Genomic DNA, 7,155 nt, shown 5'->3' on the forward strand with positions numbered 1-7,155 from the left:
CGCCCAAGCTTCTCCCCCAGCCAGGAGCAGTTGTCCCCTCTTCGGCCCAGCACATGGTGCAGGAAGCCACCTTGGGCCCGCCCCAGCTGCCTTCCTGGCCCAGGGAGGAGACTCACACTGACAGCAGAGCCCTTCGTGTTCTGATTGGTACCTGTGTCTGTTCAGTCTCTCACACTTACGACGAGCCAGACACTTCAGGTGTTTGTTCCTGGGGTACAGCAGAACAGGGCCTGTCTTCTGCCATACTTAGTGTGGAAAAAGCCACTTTCACCGTCACCTGCAAGTACAGGCTGTACACCTACACAGCCTCTTCGCACCAAAACAAGCTGCTGCTTACTTCTCTCCTCTTTGCTTCAGCAATGAGGCTACAGACAAAACTACACCGGTGCTGGTGTGTCCTGCTGGCTCGTGGGCCCTGCTGTTCCCCAGGCCCTGGGTGCAGAGCGTGGCTCTGAGGCGGCTTTGACGATCTCCTTTTGTTTGCTGTCGGGCTGCAGGGCTTCACTTGGAGAACTTGTGGCTCCAGCAAGAGTCCAGAGAGACAACAAAACTCTGCCCGGAATGAGAAGCTGCAGAATAAGGGCTCTTATTGTGCGTTGTACGAGCCAGTATTCACAGCGGATGCAATATTTACTTCAGCAAGCATAACAAGTTCACATCTAATGCGAATAAGCCAAGAAAGTCTTAATGAAAGCCTGTTCTGTCCTTAATCAAGGGCCTATTCACTTCAGACAAGAGTTTCTTGACTGAAGATCAACTTTCTGAGTAAGACTTCAGGCTTGGCTGACAATAGCTGTGTGTAACCTCCACAACACGCGCCAGCCACCGCTCTAGCAATGCCTGGTGGTGCTTTCCCACGACCCCCTGGCCAACGTTGCTCCCTGCCAGCATCTCAGAGCTCAGGTTGGCACGACTCAAAACGCAATTCCTTGCTTCTTCCAATGTTTTTTGCAAAGGGCAAACCCCACAAGACCTTGCACAACTGCCTGCTCTATAGCTGCTCACCCTAAAATTATTCTGACCTCTTTGCCTGACACACGTCACTTAGTGCCAGACCCTGTGGTCCTATCTGGTAAGTGAGCTGGTGGTGGAAAGGGGGACCCACATAGCAAGTCCTCAATGCCATAGGATGCCTTCTGGGATACAGGGAACACTGAACGCTTTGCTAAATCAAGAAATTAATGTGTTTATGCGACCTAAAAAACCGGAGACAGACCACAACTCCGGCCTTGTGGGCGTACAGAATGAATGGCAGAGGGAAATGCTCTTTCTCAGTTTTACTGCTCCCAGAGCGCGACTCCCAGCGTGACGCTGTGGCAAAGAGGACTAATGAGAGTCCCACATCAACACAGTGGAAATACAACTTCAAAGGGAAAATTACATCACTTCTGGATTTGGCAGCAGCAAGACAGCTATTGGCATACTGTGACCAGGCCTAGCATTCACTCATCAAAACACTGGAGACAGTTCAGAGAACAGGGTTAGAGTGATGGGAAAACTTGGCTTATAGAAAGGAAGTTCATGCTACAATCAACTCAGGAAAGAAATGTTGGGGCGACTTGATTGTGGGCTAGAACCCACAGAGGCAGCCAACTGGTGAGACAGGAGTTCTCAGTCTTCCAGTGAAAATCCAAAGAATCCAAAAAAAATCCCACAGTAAAATTCAGGCCAAAAATAGAGTATAAATATTTCATAATGGAGTTAGTCATTGCAGCAATTATTTTAAAGGCTAAGATAAATCCTTATCACTAGACATCTTTTAAAAGTCTTTCTAGTCCAGCCCCAGCTTGGGCATCATGACGTAAGTCCTACTACCCATGATGAATTGAAAGGTCAGTCAAGAGGATGATAATAGCATGCTCTAGCCATAAAATACATGAAACGATAACACTCAGCGCAAAAAATATAACCCAGTGGAATTCATTCTGTAGGTCAGGAAATCCTCCAGTGGACCACGTACAGTATTATGGCTCCACAACTCACCTCAGTAAAACGCCTGCTCCTTGCCACATTGCCTTTAACAGCTCCGTGTACATCTGGGAGTCTGAAACCCCTCGTAGGCTGAAGGCCACTGCGCACCATTACGTGTGAATTTGGTCCAAATCTATTAAATGCCAGCATGCTAACTTAAGGCTTGATCTAACCCAAGCTGAAAAGCGAGTTAGATAGCTCTACTTTAAAGCAAACATTAGAAAAATTGCTGCGATTAGGAACGAAATACATAGATACACTTGTCATTGAAGTACAAACTGGTTTCTGACAAGTTTTATCCACTTTTGCTGCAGGTTTTCATGACAAAGGAGCCGCAGAGCAGTCATTGCTAAAAACGACCTTCACTCAGCTTTTCAAGTCTGAGCACGTAAAATGTGTTTACTGTGTGCACAGAACTTCCTGCATGTAGCAGAGTAAGAAATAAATTTATATTGTTACAGCCAAAATATTTGCAGGGTGAAAGGATGAGAAACCCAAAGCTGCGTATCCAGAGCAAGATAAAGAGTTGCCTTCAGTACACCTGACACATCATCAGCCTTCAAGCAGGTTTCCCTTCCTTCCACAGTTCTTACTTTAACAGTTCTTGCTGGTTCAAATGCAAAATTATTCCTTACTTTATCATCATCGTCGCTTCTAAATGGAATAAAAGCCCAACTAACTTTGCCATATCTACTAGGAAAGTATTTTAAAATTTTCATTAGAAGTTCAGCATATTAAAGGTATTTATCAGCTCTGTTATAGTCAGGGATTTGGCTGACAAGATTAGCAATGCCTCTTCTTGTTTCTACATGCTGAAATGCACAATAGAAAATTCACAGGCATGTTGTTATCATTAACCTATGATCCCTTGAAACACAATCATTGCGCTGTGAGAAATATTTTGTTCTCAAAGCTTCTTCTACCTGCAGATCTCAAATCGTTTCAAAAAAAAAAAAGTGCTAAACTCTATCATAGAGAGGCACAGAGGTAAGGCAGCACGAGTGATTGGGAAAAAGGTTTTCAAGAGGAAACCTGAGAACAGAGATGAGATCGGGCCTGAGTTTAGCCCCAGAGTCCTTCTGTACCTTCTGACTGCAATCAGCAACATTCAACTGTATCTTCTGCATGTTTTCAACCATAGAGCAAAATTATTTTATCAGTTCAAAAAATATTTTGCAAGAGCCTTTGACCTGGGTAACAGCCTCAAGTTGTGCCAGGGAAGGTTTAGGCTGGCTCTTAGGAAGTATTTCTTTCCAGAAGGGGTTGTTGGGCGTTGGAATGGGCTGCCCAGGGCAGTGGTAGAGTCCCCATCCCTGGAGGGGTTGAAGAGTCGGGTTGACCCAGCACTGAGGGATCTGGTGGAGTTGGGAGCAGTCAGTGTGAGGTTAATGGTTGGACTGGAGGAGCTTCAAGGGCTTTTCCAACCCAGATGATTCTGTGGGTCTGAGCTCTCGCTATTTTAGTCTTACAGCCCTTGCTTGTGTGAGCTCCCGGCCTCCCTTTGCCTCTGATGTCAGCTAGGGCCTATGTGTCTCCTCAGCTCCATATCTACATTTCAACTGCATGAATTAATACTCCACCAAAATTTCAGAGGTGGCAAAACTATTTTTTCATCGTAAGTGCTATGTATGTCAGCCATGTACGTGACCACAGACAGCATCACAAAGTGCCCTGAAGACACTCACGGTGCCCTCAAAGCCACCGCCACAGACCCTCCAGTGAATGGCCATCACAGAGCTGACTGGCTGAAAAAGGTGTTATTTTCATAGAGTTGCCTTTAGTGACTAAGTGACATGATTCCCAGCATTTTCATAGCCCTACAGACTTTCACTGGATGCCCACAAACAGCTCTGCTGCTTCAAGTGGGGTGGGAGTTCCCTTCCCAACCAACCATGCCAACACATGAGCGCTGCCTTGCTACTGTATCTCCCGGTGCTAACTTGCCCATCTACAGGTGCCACTTACGTACAACAGCTGGGAAATATGGTCCTTTCTCCTCAGCATTTCTTTTATTTCATAAAATAATACCATTGCTAACTGCAGAATAATTCAGCCAGTTGCACTCCTGCTGCCCATCACCCTACCACAGTTGGTGCTTGATTGAACTGAAGCAACTTTGATTTCTACAGACATGTGAGTCACAGGCACTGGTAAAGCTTTTGAGGTAAAAAGGACTTGAATTGACAACAGCAGAAAACAGCTCAGCCCTTAGCACCTATGTGACATTTCTCCCCTGCCACCTAAACTCTCAGTTCATTTGTTTTTCTGTTTGGAAACAGGCCTCCAGAACGGCCATCGGTCACCCCCAGAGACACGCGTGCTCTGGGGGTAACACTCTCGATCCTCGCGTGCTGCGCAAGCACGGGCACCTCTGCATCCCTCTTTGGTCACCCCGCCTTTGTGATTCCCTGGATGCATTTTATAAGGATGTGCTGTAATGGTGCTTTTTAGGAATGATGCTCCTCTGCTCCAGGCTGCAGGAAGAAGCAAACATCTCCCTGCATCTGATACTAGAGGAAAAAACAAAACATTGACTCTTTGATCAAAGGTGCACAACAAGCTGTTCCGTGATTTCTTTATGTTTCTTTGTCCTTTTCCAAGAGGGAGAAGGCAACTGTAAGGATGTGCTTGCAGAAAATACTTCTGCATAAAGTAAAATTCCACAGCTAAGGATCAGGGCTGAGCTCTTGGTGTGCCGCAGGTCAGAGCTTCACTGTCAAGCAAGCCACGAGCATTGTGGTAAAAATTTACCGTTTCCTAAATGTTTGTAGGAACTCCTCAAGTCTTCAGCATTATGCAGGAGGCTCATGCAATTCATCCTGCCTTCCTCACACAGAGGATGGTGTTGAAGACTGGAAGAAGACTGCTGGGCCAGCCCTGGCCATACCTCCCTGCTGGGGGCAGCAATGGTGAGAAATGTGGCTCCACAACCTCTCTTTTCTCAAATGAACAAAAGTATCTACCATGTAACCTGCTGCCACAAAGGTGGGATTAGGGGATCTCATGCATCAGAGGTCAAACAAATTGGAGGGTCTGTTTACATTAGCATCTCTCTAAAGGCTGCTGGTTTTTACCATGAATTTGCATAGTGTCCAATGGAAATGTCCCTCTCCTCATCAAGGATTTTGATTTACAGCGCAAATAAGTTAGCACACTGTCTCCTGAAAGAGCTCATATCCATGTCAAAGCCAACCATTTTACATTTGTCCATGAGGTGCAATTAAGACCTTAACTATGAATTGAAGTAGATTAAAAAGGTGAGCTTTAATGAAAGGTTAAACTTCACAGGGAATTTTATATACCGCCTTATGTCAAGGGAACAAAAAAAGTCCTAGATGGCATTTTGGAAAAGGCAGCATCCTTAATTAATGAACAAATGATATTGTTAGCTGTTCATCAGAACAAAATTGTATAAAAATGAGACCATGAAGTTAATTCACAGACACTTTGGGGTACATTATTCCACTGGTGTCAAAGAGAATGGCAAGACCTGCAGTCTCTCCCTGACCTGACAAGCTCAATCCTTCCTGGCAAGAGCTGCAAAGTACCTTTCTAAAGTAGTAATTGTGGTGAATAACCCAGGTCAGCCCTGTGCAAGATACTCCTGATTGCAGAAGCCCTGAGCTGTTTGTGTACAGCAGATACTGCAAGTTGGAAGTGAACAGCCCTCCCAGGTTACAGGGAGCCGATTTTATGGTCATTTATTGTGACAGGTGAGAAATGTGATGGCTCCTATACATTAAGCTGAGATGGTTTATAATACTAAACAGTGTCCTCACATTCAGACAAACCCTACCTGGATATAGCTTTACTAATAGTTTTATACTGTAATGCCAAAGAATAAAATCAATATCTGGGAAGATGCAGAGGGGATCAGAGCCTTCATTTAAAAGTTGGTGCAGCACACAAACGGGTAGTGGACTGCTGCCAGACACCTTGGCACACCTCAGCATGATCTACCGAGAGCAATAGTGGTGCCAATGAAAACTGCTGTATTTATGTCACAGCTAAGCAGGGCCTGTGCCAGGAAATTTATATTAAAGAAAGATTAAAGGCGTTTTCTATTTCACCGCAGGAATAACCAACAGGTGTTAGAAGTGAACATATGTAAATGCCTATTGCAGCAGCTACACCTCTGAAAGCTTATGAGTGACCTCATGGAAAATATTGGACATCACAGTTGCTTTATCAGCCACAAAAGCCAAGCTTAATTCAGCACCAGCCGTCACGCTGGAGTGCCACAGGGAACTGGGGGGTATGGAGGGGGTGGGCAGAAGTGGAATAACTGGAGACATGGCCAGGGTTCCTGTGCCAGAAAAGGTGTAGGGATGAAGGACATAAAACCATGTGGCACCAGATTTCACTGGCTCTAGTGTCCACGGAGCCATTTGTGTTACTGTGAAATTACACAGGTATGTATAAAGAATATACAGGTAGACATATTGCATTAAGAAAGAGTTTGCACTGAATTTCATCTACCTGAACCTTGTGCAAAAGGTGCCTCTAGATGAGCTCAGTTCTGAATTTGCAGCTACTGCCCTTCTTCTGCAATCCCAGTTAGACTTTTATGAATACCTACAATGTACTGGCCACTTTCACCAAAGAGCAGCAATGTTATGTGGCACAGAAGAAAAAAAAAACTTTACATAACCTTGGCTTCCAAATGCTCTAGAAGACACGGAAATGGTTCCACTTCTTGTTTAACAGGTGTGTCTGATGGCCATGTTATTGGATCAATTTGCTTGTAAAATTGGAGGATATGGTGAAATAACTCAAAGTGTTGAGATGTTTCCAATCTCAAGATCAATATTTTGATAGGTTTTTAAAACAAATTTGTTGAAAATAATGCTATAATTGAAGAAAGTCTTTGTAGAAGTGTTATAATTCACAATGATAAATGTGCAAAGCCACAAACCATGTTATTCATGAAAAAACATTGAGATTTATTCCAGAGGAAGTTTCTTTAAAAATTAGAATATTGGATAACATGATGCCCTTCTGCATAAAAAAGTTATTTAGAAAGGAATTTCACATTGCTGTTTTTGTATAGAGGTTCATAAACCCTACCAGGAGACATATCCAGCTCTGCTAGCCTGAAAACTAAAAGCCTAAGAGATCGTGTGGGTTATTTGGTGGTTCTGTTACAAAGCAAGGTGACTCAGTGCAAGTGTGAGGAAAGAATAT

This window comes from Strix aluco, chromosome 9 (assembly GCF_031877795.1).
Source record: "Strix aluco isolate bStrAlu1 chromosome 9, bStrAlu1.hap1, whole genome shotgun sequence".
Lineage (NCBI taxonomy): Eukaryota > Metazoa > Chordata > Aves > Strigiformes > Strigidae > Strix > Strix aluco.